Source organism: Gossypium raimondii, chromosome 12 (assembly GCF_025698545.1).
Source record: "Gossypium raimondii isolate GPD5lz chromosome 12, ASM2569854v1, whole genome shotgun sequence".
Taxonomy (NCBI): domain Eukaryota; kingdom Viridiplantae; phylum Streptophyta; class Magnoliopsida; order Malvales; family Malvaceae; genus Gossypium; species Gossypium raimondii.
The window spans coordinates 43,739,025-43,751,110 of NC_068576.1; the positions used below are offsets into that span (position 1 = coordinate 43,739,025).

General features: G+C 29.1%; 1 long non-coding RNA gene across 1 annotated transcript; it reads left to right on the forward strand.

The window, feature by feature from the left end:
* The first annotated feature begins 3,465 nt into the window (after positions 1–3,465).
* Positions 3,466–3,918, forward strand: LOC105764326 (uncharacterized). The gene is made up of 2 exons (XR_001124607.2): positions 3,466–3,553; positions 3,644–3,918. It is a non-coding gene; the product is annotated as an uncharacterized LOC105764326 (long non-coding RNA).
* The last annotated feature ends 8,168 nt before the right edge of the window (positions 3,919–12,086 follow it).

A 12,086-nucleotide genomic window follows, 5' to 3' on the forward strand; every position in this document is an offset into this window, starting at 1 on the left:
GTTTGTTTTTTAAAAATGTTGTTATGACCAGATTATATTATCCCAGTTGATCACATGTGGGTTCACAATTTTAGATGAATATTTCTTTTTTAAAAAATTGTTTCAATTTATATTTAATGATTTATTTATTGTTAATTGAACATAATAAAATTTAATTAATAATAATTTATCGTATATATTTAATTTGAACTTATAAATTTGCCATTTGTAAAGAAAAAAAAGTGATTTTACTTTAAACAAAAAGAATAGATAAATTGTTACCAACTAAATTGATGAACAAGAACATGATATAATATGCGCTTCTGATTGTATATAATATCCTTTTTATTTAGGTATATTGTGTTTGTGCAAAATTAGTAAGGATAAAAACTATGCATCAAATATGTTCAATTCTAATTCTAATTCTAATTCTAATTCTAATTCCAATTCCAATTTGAGTTTGAATTTGATTTGGAACACAAAAATTGAGCATGATGTCAAGTATGAGAATCTAACTCAAGTTTTATCAAATAAACAAGCCTCATTAAATTTAGTAAAGCTAATTAAAGCAGTTTAATCTTTATCTTGTATCAAGTTTATATTTTAAAAGTGACACTTAATAAGCATGACTTTTGCTACTGAGTTGATCTGTTAGAAACATTTTATTTTCTACCATATTAAACTATTATAGGCATATTGATTGCTGTCGTATTGTTCTGTTCAATGTATAATTAAATGCTACCGTATTAATCCGTTTTGTGCTTGCCATTTTGCATTGCATTGGGTGAGATGACATGTAAGGAGGAAGAAGTGACATTTTACCTACAAATTTATTTTGCACCCACAGCCTAGTGGTAGTGTTTATCCTTTAACTACAAATATGTCGTACATCTACAACCCATCTGTAACTTTAACCTGCAAATATGTTGTGCATCTATAGTCCAGTGGCAAATTTTATCTGCGATATTTTACTATGTATTCATAGCCCAGTGACAAATTTCATCTACGATTTTTTTTTTTTGTATCCATAGCCCAATGATAGATTTTATCTATGAAACTAATGGTGGTTAAACCACAACTCGGTGTGTAGGTGGTTGGAGTTTAGGGGAACTCCCATTGTAGTGTGTAGCGGTGGGGTAGGATCTTTTCTGTTTAACCAAAATTTTATGGCATACATAAAGCATGTGCATACAATTTGGATTTTTTGAGATGACATATATGTATTCATTGTGGAAGTGATCTGAAATATTGATATTCTGAAATTGCTATTGTGTATTGTTCTATGCATTATGTTTCTATATGCTTAAGAGTTTGCATTAGTTTACTCGTGATGGAACTTACACTGACCTTCATAACTTACTCCCTTTTCTTTTTCCATCTTTACAGATAACCCACCAGGGTAGGACGCGAACGCAAAATATGGAGGGCTTGGAAACGTTTTATTTTTTTGAAAGTATTATTAGGCTTATTTTTATTATTTCTATTATTTTGAAATTGTACTGTTTTATTTATTTTGTGGCATGGGGTTCATATGTAGGGTTTATTTAGCATGCATAACATTTAACTTAATTTTAAAATAAGGTTTTATTTAATTAAGGCATGAAATATAGTTTATTAAAGCTAAGTAAAAAAAATCACCTTTTCGTTGTTAGATTGTAGATAAAAATTGAGTACTAAATAAATGAAAAACTAAGTTTTCTTAAAAGTAGTCATCGTTACATAGGAAAGTTAAATTAAATCGGTTTTTGATAACTTGTGAGTTTTTCTAAAAATAGACTAAGTTTTCTTCCAAAATAAATAAATGTTTTAAAATGCCTATTTTATAAACCCCAATCGTACTAGGCCATCTCGGTGGCCGATGTAATCTCCCGAATTCGGGTTTAACATCTAGGCCAGATTGAGAAGATTACAACTTTTATGAATATAAAACCGAACAATCACTTTTTGCTTTTCAGAAACCTCTCTTTTCAGCTTTGCTAACATATTTCATGAGGCTGAGACTCCTCCGTTGATAGTCTTGGTTGTCTGTTTCCCTTTATTCACAATCTCTTGCGATAAATTTTGACATTTTAACTGCAGTGACACTGTCATTAGCCTTGTAGTGAGCCCAACATAGCAACTCCTCCCACCTATGATTTTGAATTTTTAATACTTTATTTAATTGATTTTGATGTTTTGAATTTTTTTTAAAAATAAATAAATTATTGAAAAAAAATTCGATAGTTTCAGTCGATTTGTTACTATAATATCAAAATTAATTAAATTAAACTTCTTCTAAATTTTATTTTTATATTTTCAAGTTATTCATAACGAATTCAATTCAAATAACTCATATTTAATATTTTTTTACAAAACTTAAATTTATTTTGATTATATAATATCGAATCTTTCATTTGGTTATTTTCTTAAATACTATTATTTAAGCCATTTGAACCTAATACTCTAAAAGTGAGAGTTGAAGGGCGACCAATATCGAGTGGCATAAAGTACTAAAACATATTTCAGTCATCTTCAATATAGATTATTTGATGTTGATCTGAGCTAAATTAATATATTTAATTACGACTTGTAAATTTGCCATTTGTAAAAAGAAGAAGAAGTGATTTTACTTCAAACAATAATAATAGATTTGTTACCATCTAAATTGATGAACAAGATATATACTTGAATACGGTAACAATAAATTAATTGTGCTACTGATGCATCTTATTTATAATATCTTTTTTATTTAGGTATATAGTGTTTGTACAAAATTAGTAAAGACCAAAACCCTATGTATCAAATATGTCAAGTATGAGAATCCAACTCAAGTTTTATCAAATAAACAAGCCTAATTAAATTTAGTAAAGCTAATTAAAGCAGTTTAATCTTTACCTTGTATCAAGTTTATATTTCAAAACTGAAAGTCAATGAAGCTATATTGGAGCATTCAATTCTAGGCTTAGTTCTACCCCATTAAATAACTTTAAAGTTTTTATATTGATACAAGAGTTAATATTATTTTCAAACACATATAACTGGTGGTGTAGGAAGGGGTCAAACTTTTGGTCCGCTTTCTCTCCGTACTATTTCAAAAGGTTTAATTTTTTAGTATTTTAATATTTAAAACTTAGTAAAAAAAATAACTTTGACTAACAAGAAAAATATAATTTAATCTTTTCTTATCCTAGACCACATAAAAATTTGGAACATAATTCACATTTGTTTCTAAACGGTTGGACTAATAATCAATTAATTGGCATCATGGATTCTAGATTTTGTAGTATTAATTTCCATGACTACACTTAGAACAAAATAATAATAATTAGTAAAAAATCCCCATAAATCTTCTCAAGGATGTTTTTTGATTTACTTTCCTTTCTACACATAGTTTCATAAGGAAAATTATTAAAACATAGTAATCTCAAAGAATCCAAAGAAATTAATATTACTCTATGCAACACAAAATAAGATACTATATATATTAAAGCCATAAGCTATACATTGCCACCAACATATTTAATTAGATATAAAGAGATGGAGAAGCTTTCATTCAATTTGTTTATATTCGCTATTATCTTAATCTTTGCAACTCGTTAGTTTCTTCTTATGCAACCCTTTTATTTCATTTGGTATGAATATTATCTTTTTCGTTTAACCTAATACAAGGGAATTTTGGTTGCAGATCCAGAGATGATGGCAGAGGCAAGAGGACCTGTCATTTCGTGTAGATGCAGTAAAATCGAAGATTGTCACGGTATTTGCGCCGCGTGCCCCAACTATAAGTGCATTAATAACCTTTGTACTTGCCTTTCAGACGCACCTCCATTTCCATAGTCTTAGAATCTACACACTCCTATAGTTGAATTAAATGGTGGGGTTTTTTTTTGTGTAATTTGAAATAAATTATATTGTAATGGATTTAATAAGAAAAAAATATTGTTATTATTTTTATTTTTATTTTCCTTTTACCCTTCTCTCCCCTCCCTCCATTTGTAGTAGTGTAAAGTAGGTTACATTTCAAATAAATAAAAGAGTTGCAATCTTGTTTTAAAACTAAAATAAATAATAGTAAAAACAAAAGACAGGAGAAAAATTAAGACACAAAATGAGATGATAATTCTTCTTTATACTTGTATCTTATAAGCTTGTATATGGTTTCAATCTATAGGGCTTCAATAATTATAGGCTAAAAATATATAAACAGGAATATCAAAAATCTCAATAAAATGAACGAGTATTTCATAAGTTGCAAGTTCCACCGTATTTTGGTGGGGACACTTTGTTAATTTATTAACAACACTCTGCACTAGATGTGTATCAAACGGAAACGTGCTCTGTTAAAAATTTATTAGAAAAAATTGCATAGCAACCTATTATAAGCTACAACATTAAAAACATTTTCTAAGAAAACTTAGTTGGACAATACCTTGGGTAAAGGAAAGAGTAAACATGTTTTAGACTCCCCCTAATTTTAAAAATATTGAAACATGGTACAAATTTTGAAACAAATTTTTGTTGCTAAATACTTCGTCAAAGAGAATCATACTATGAAGACATGTCTTTTTAATTACAATGATAACCATTGAGTTTCATTGTATTCTCTAGGTTCATTTACCAATAACTCTTTTGCACATCACAATATAGGTGGGGCCGAATAAATCCTTAAATAAAGCGACATTAATACACGTATTAGAGCCTCCATTAATTTCTTATAAGTTTATTTTTATCTCCATAATCAACATTTTTCTTATGCGGACATGATACCTTGCTATTGCATATCACTTAAGGAAAATTGTATATTAAATTTAGCCTCCTGGCTCTGGAGATTTCTACATCCTATCTCTATTTCTTACTTCGTTGCAAGGATGTTCATGTAGATCACCTAATAGATAGTTGTATTGTTTCTTTATTCTTATTGAAACAGATATCGAGTCTTTCTTGCCATAACTATGACTTTAGTAATCATTACCAATATGGTTTTGACTCTTGTAGGTTTTGAGGATATTGGTGTGTCATTTGGCCCAGACGAAGGCTATTATTGTTGTTTCAATTTGAGATTGCTATCTTCTAGTTTTTCTTCTTCTTTTCTTCTTTTGGTTTCCTACCCTTTATATGCTTGTTGTAGTATTTCTCCTCAAGTTAATTTGGGTAGTAAATAGAATCGATTAGATGCAATGCCATTAATCTTATCAACATTATATCTCATCATCTTCTTGCTTTCTTTTAGGAGCTTTATGGGTCATGACTAGAGAGGAGTGTACCTATCTTGAAACTCCTATTTTGGGAGATGCAATGTGCATATGTGCCATAAGGCCTACACTATTACATGTTGTGTTAATAAGGACATCTTTACTTATAGCCCCCTCTATTTATTTCATCAATCAAATCAGATGTACTTTTATGAACTTAAAACCAAACAATCACTTTTTGCTTTTCTCTAACCTCTATTTTTAGGTTTCATAACACCTTTCATGAAGTTGAGACTCCTTCGTGGATAGCCTTGGTTATTTGTCTCCCTTTATTCAATTTCTATTGCAGCAAAATTTGACATTTTAACTGTAGTGGTAGTGTCATTAGCCTTGTAGCGAGCCCAACATACCAACTACTCCCACCCATGATTTTGGATTTTAAATGCTTTATTTAATTGATTTTGATGTTTTGAAATTTAAAAAATAAATAAATAAAAGTATTGAAAAAAATTCTTTCGATAGTGTCAGTTGATTTGTTACTATCATATCGAAATTAATTAAATTAATCTTTTTCTAAATTTTTTATATGTCCAAGTTGTTCATAATGAATTCAATTCAAATAACTCATATTTAATATATTTTCTGAAACTTAAATTTATTTTGATTATATAATATCAAATCTTTCATGTTAAGCTAAAAGCAAAAAAAAAAAACTAACATTCTTCATTTGGGTAAACAATTGATAATATGTTTTTATTTGGCATGAAAGATAAATTTAATTAATTAAATTAATTGTAATAATTTTTCTTTATTTTTATCCTAGCATAGCTAAGCATGTAGAATTCTTAGGTTTGCTCTAATGCTTTTCTTAAGATTTTGATTTTGCTATTTTGCATTAACTGAGTTGTTAATAGTATGTTGTGTAATGTTTCTTCTTAGGTATTCACTCAAGCATAATTTCTTTACTTAGCAATAGAGTAGTTCTAGCAATGTTTTACATGGTGCCAATTTTATCGAATTTTGATTGATTGTCACCAACTACTCGAAACTCTAGTTTTGAAAAATTGTCTTTCTTTTGGTTATTTTCTTAAATACTATTATCTAAGCCATTTGCAACCTAATACTCTAAAAGTGATAGCTAAAGGGCGGCCAATATCTGTAAAAACCAAAAATATAGGAGGTTAATTGTAAACAATGACTAAGAAGTGACTTAGTCTTGATGGATAAGTAGTTAGTGCAATGTTTAGAGATCTTAAGTTTTATTCATTGCACTCTCATTTCTTTTCGTTTTCATTTCAGCAAACTAGGTTATAAAACACTCTTAAAATAAGTATTAAATGGGGTAAACACATGATTTTATCAACCCATGATTTGTTTTCTAAAAATAGACTAAGTCTTTCTACAGATAAAAAAAATTTTAATGTGACTATTTAAAATCTTCGATTGCACTAGGCCATCTCGGTGGCCAATGTAACCTCTCGAACTCGGGCCTACCGTCTAGGCCAATTTGGGGAGCTTACAATTTTAGTGGCATAAAGTACTAAAAACAAATTTCAATCATCTTCAGCATAGATTATTTGATGTTGATTTGAGTGGAATTAAAATATTTAATTTGAACTTATAAATTTGCCATTTCTAAATAAAAAAAAGTGATTTTACTTCAAAAAAGAAGAAGAGATAAATTGTTACCAATTAAATTGATGAACAAGAACTTGATATGATATATCGTGAATACAATAACAATACATTAATTGCGCTACCATTGTGTATAATATCCTTTTTATTTAGGTATATTGTGTTTGTACAAAATTAGTAAAGATAAAAACTATGCATCAAATATATTCAATTCTAATTCTAATTCTAATTCCAATTCCAATTTGAGTTTGAACTTGATTTGGAGCACAAAAATTGAGCATGATGTCAAGCATGAGAATCCAACTCAAGTTTTATTAAATAAAGATGCCTAATTAAATTTAGTAAAGCTAATTAAAGCAGTTTAATATTTATCTTGTATCAAGTTTATATTTTAAAAGTGAAACTTAATGAAGTTATATTCAAGCATTCAATTCTCGAGGTTTCTATGGAGATTGAGATTGAATTTCTTGGCTCAGTTCAACCCCATTAAATAACTTTAAATTTTTTATTTTGATACAATAGTTAATATTATTTTCAAACTAATATAACTAGTTGTGTAGGAAGGGGTCAGGCTTTTGGTCTGCTTTCTTTTAGTACTATCTCCAAAATTTTAATGCTTTTAGTATTTTAATATTTGAAAATAATTAAAATATATATTTGACTAACAGGAAAAATATAATTTAATCTTTTCTTCTCCTAGATCACAAATAAAAAAATCGAAACATATTTCCCATTTGTTTCTAAGCGGTTGGACTAATAATCAACTTATTGGCATCATGCATTCCAAATTTGGTAACATAAATTTCCATGACTACACTTAGAACAAAATAATGATAATTAGTAAACAAAATCCCCATAAATCTTCTCAAGGATGTTTTGTTGATTTACTTTCCTTTTAGACATAGTTTCATAAGGAAAAAATAAAAACATAATAATCTCAAAGAATCCAAAGAAATTAGTATTCCTCCATGCAACACCAAATAAGATCCTATACATATTAAATCTATAAGCTATAAATTTCCACCAGCATAGTTAATTAGAAATAAAGAGCTGGCAAAGTTTTCATTCAATTTGTTTATATTTGTTGTCATCTTAATCTTTGCAACTCGTTAGTTTCTTCTTATGCAACTCTTTTCATCTTAATCTTTGCAACTCATTTGCTCTCTTCTAGTTTTTCTTCTTCTTTTCTCGTTTTGGTTTCCTACCCTTTATATGCTTGTTGTAGTATTTTCCCATAAGTTAATTTGGGAAACACATAGAATCTATTGAATGCAGTGCCATTAATCTTATCAACATTATATCTCATCATTTTCTTGCTTGTTTTTAAGAGCTTTATGGGCGATGGTTAGACAAGAGTGTATCTATCTTGTAACTCTTATTTTTGGAGATGCAATGTGCATATTTTCTATAAGTCCTACACTGTTACCTGTTGTGTTAATGAGGCCATCTTTAGGTATTGCCCCCTTTATTTATTTCATTAGTCAAATTGGATGTACTTTTATGAACTTAAAATCGAACAATCACTTTTTTCTTTTTTGTAACCTCACTTTTCAGGTTTAATAACATCGTTCATAAATTTGAGACTCCTCCGTGGATAGCCTTGGTTGTTTGTTTCCATTTATTCACAATCTCTTGCAACAAATTTTGACATTTTAACAGTAATGATAGTTTTATTAACCTTGTAGCGAGCCCAAGATACCAACTGCTCCCACCCATGATTTTGAATTTTAAATACTTTATTAAAATGATTTTGATGTTTTGAAATTTAAAAAATAAACTAATCTTCTTCAAAATTTTATTACTTAGCGATCAGCTGCTTGGGATAGAAAGAACTTAAACCCTAGGCCTGACAAACCTAGGAAGCCATCTAGGTGGGAATTAACCAAAAATTGGTATTGCCTATCTATGAACCTCTTACCTCAAGTTGGTCTGGACTGTGAGGTCGAAAGATAAGTAGTTGTTGCCAACTCATTAGTTTAGTGGAAGGTCGAGAGATCTTACTAGGTTAGAAGATAATTGATTGAGTAGAACCTAAAATAGGATTTAGTTACGATCATTGAATTGAGCTAATCACTCATGCTTAGATTTTATTGAATCACATATTATTTCTCCAGCTTTTTTATTTTATGCAAGTTTATTTCTTTTCTTATAAAAACAATTGTTTTTCACTTTATGATCATCGTACTATAATTTATTTAAATTACTAATTAGATCTATTTGTGTTTAGGTAAATATTAATTTAGTACTTGTCTCCCTTGGGTACGACCCTCGAGTACTCACCTACTTCGCTGTAAAACTATATTACAACCTGACCAGTATACTTGCGGACACCGCCTCAATTCTATATATACTTTTAGCAATATTCACACTCTGGATTCTAGTACGTCCGAAGGTGGTCACTTTCCAAAGTGGTAGTTTCTCTGCAAATCAGTAGTGGCTCGTCTACAATCCGGAGTGATATGTTAGACGAGTTCTAGGGAATTCATAAGTGAGATGTGTAGCGGAGTTGGGTAAGACTTTTCTGTTAATTTGAAGCTTCATTGCATTCATAAGCATGTGGATATAAAATTGTGAATACCAATATAGTGAAGTGAAGCGTTTTATGTGAAAAACCGTAAATCTGAGGTGCTTTATGGTTGTCTTTAATCTCAGGATTGCTATTCATGTGCCTTGTTGATTTGTTGTTTTATTTTGGTTTTCCTGTGACTGAACTTACACTGAGCTTCATAGCTCACTCCCCTTTAATTCCCATCCTTACAGATAACCCACCAGGTTAGGACGTGGACGCGACATACGGCGGGCTCAAAAAAGTTTTAATGTTATGAAAGTATTATTATGCTTATTTTGAAATTACGTTATTTCGGAACTGTACTGTATTATTTATTTTCTGGCATTGGATTCATATTTAGGTTTTGGTTTTATATTGCAAGCATGACATATAAATTGTTTTTTTTAAGATGACGAAATATGGATTTCAATTAATTATACATGAAATATAGATGTTAGTAAAACTCAGGCAAAGCCACTTTTTCGCTGAAAGGTCATCATTAAATTTTGTCTAATAACTAGAATATAACTATGTTTCCAATAGTTATTACCTTTTACAAGAAAAATATTAGTTTAATTGTATTTTATATACCCATGATTTGTTTTCTAAAAATAGACAGTCTTTCTAAAGATAAAAAAATTGTTTTAATGTGACTATTTAAAATCTTCGATTGCACTAGGCCATCTCGGTGGCTGATGTAATCTCTCGAACTCGGACCTACCGTCTAGGCCAATTTGGGCAGGTTACAATTTCAATGTCATAAAGTACTAAAAATATATTTTCAATCATCTTCAGCATAGATTATTTGATGTTGATTTGAGTTGAATTAAAATATTTAATTTGAACTTATAAATTTGCCATTTGTAAAGAAAAAAATTTTGTAGTATAGTACAATATGCTCCTTTTGGTTTTTTTTAATTTGGGCTGAGAATTTTGACCTTCATTTCAATATGGTCCTTAGACCATGCGCAAACTCTGACTGCGTTTAGGGGTGGGGAATATTTCCCTGAAGGTCCCTCATGTCATCAGCGCATCTTATTTCAGTCCCCTTGCGAATTGTTTATAATTTTACAATTAAAGCCTCAATTTTTAATTCCATTTCAATTTCATCATCAGTCCTTTTAATTTATTTATTTATTAAAAAATGCTCTTTCATCATTATTTATTTTAAGTTTTTATATTTACTATTTATTTGAAACTGTTTTACATATGATTTATTTAAATTTCTTTTATATATTGTTTATTGTAAGCTTATGTATATATTTTTCAAATTGTTATATATATATATATATATATATATATATATATATATATATATATATCTTAAAAATTGTTTTCTATGTTTATATATATTTTTATTTTAATTAGCTTCATTGTTATTTTAGTTTTTTATTACATTATTTGGATCATTTATTATTTATTTTTAATTGTCTCTATAAATTATTTATTTTGAGTTATTGTTTTTCTTTAAATTGATTTATATATTATTTTGTCTCGTTTGCTTTGATTATTAATATTTGTATTTGGTGTGCTGTGTAATTATTACCGTCATGTGTATTATTTCGTTTACTCGTATTTACATGCTATAGTGATTCATTCGTTTAATATTTTGGTCGTAAACAATTTCTCCATGTTGTATATTATCATTCCATCGATATAACCCTTCATCTACATATTGTTTTTAACATTACATTAATTTTTACCCAAATTCATAAAAAAGGAAAATTTTGGAAATAAAGGCAATACTCGATACTTGGGATCTTCGAGAGAATTGGGCCCTAACGTGCTGGGTTCTAATTTTTTTCGTTGAATCTAAATAATCAAGAATGCTCTTTAATAAAAAAATATAAATAAAAGCTCATTATCGGGATTTTAATATGTTGTTTCCTAACGCATTGGATATGACACGTTTTCTCAATACGAGGATTTTTCGAAAATAAAGGTCATATTCCGTATTTAGAAAATTCGAGAAAATCGTGCCCGAACTTACTGAGCTTTGATTTTTCTCGCGTTGATCCTAAATAACTGAATATCCTTTAAAAATTAAAATAAATGAGGTTTAAACAAAAAATAAAGGCAAGCTTACTCTCGAAAATACGATGTGTTGTGTCCTAACTTACTGGACGTGACATCTTGTTACTTCGAGATAAGGAGGCATTTGCCATTTTGATTTATTCGAGTAATTTTAAAGTAACGCAATATAAAAAGGGATTATATTTTTAAATTCTTTTCGAGTTTTTAATTTTCGACACCAAGACATTAAGTAATCGACTAGGTACCAATTTTGGGCGTATCGAGGGTGCTAACCCTTCCTCGTGCGTAATCGACTCCCGAACCTATTTTTCTAAATTTCGTGGACCAAAATCGTTGTTTTAATAAAATCTAAATCGTTTATTAAAAACAACCGTTTTACGAGGTAACCCGATCACACCTCATCAAAAAAAGGATTGGTGGCGACTCCCATTTTCGTTTTTATTTTTTTAAATCCAAGTCGACCCAATTTTATCAAAAAATGGTGTCAACAGCTTGGCGACTCCACTGGGGATGTAAATTTGTGAGTCAAGCCACGTGTTGATTACTTTTTGTCTTTTTGTCGAAAATTGAGAATTTAATTTAAATTTACGATCCATTCATTGCATTTCATTCGTCTTTATTACGATCTTCATCATTGTGGTTTTATAGTTGTTGTGTTGGTTTAAGTCTTGCTTTATTTATGCACATCGCATTGCATGACCGTTGGTCACACCTTTTAG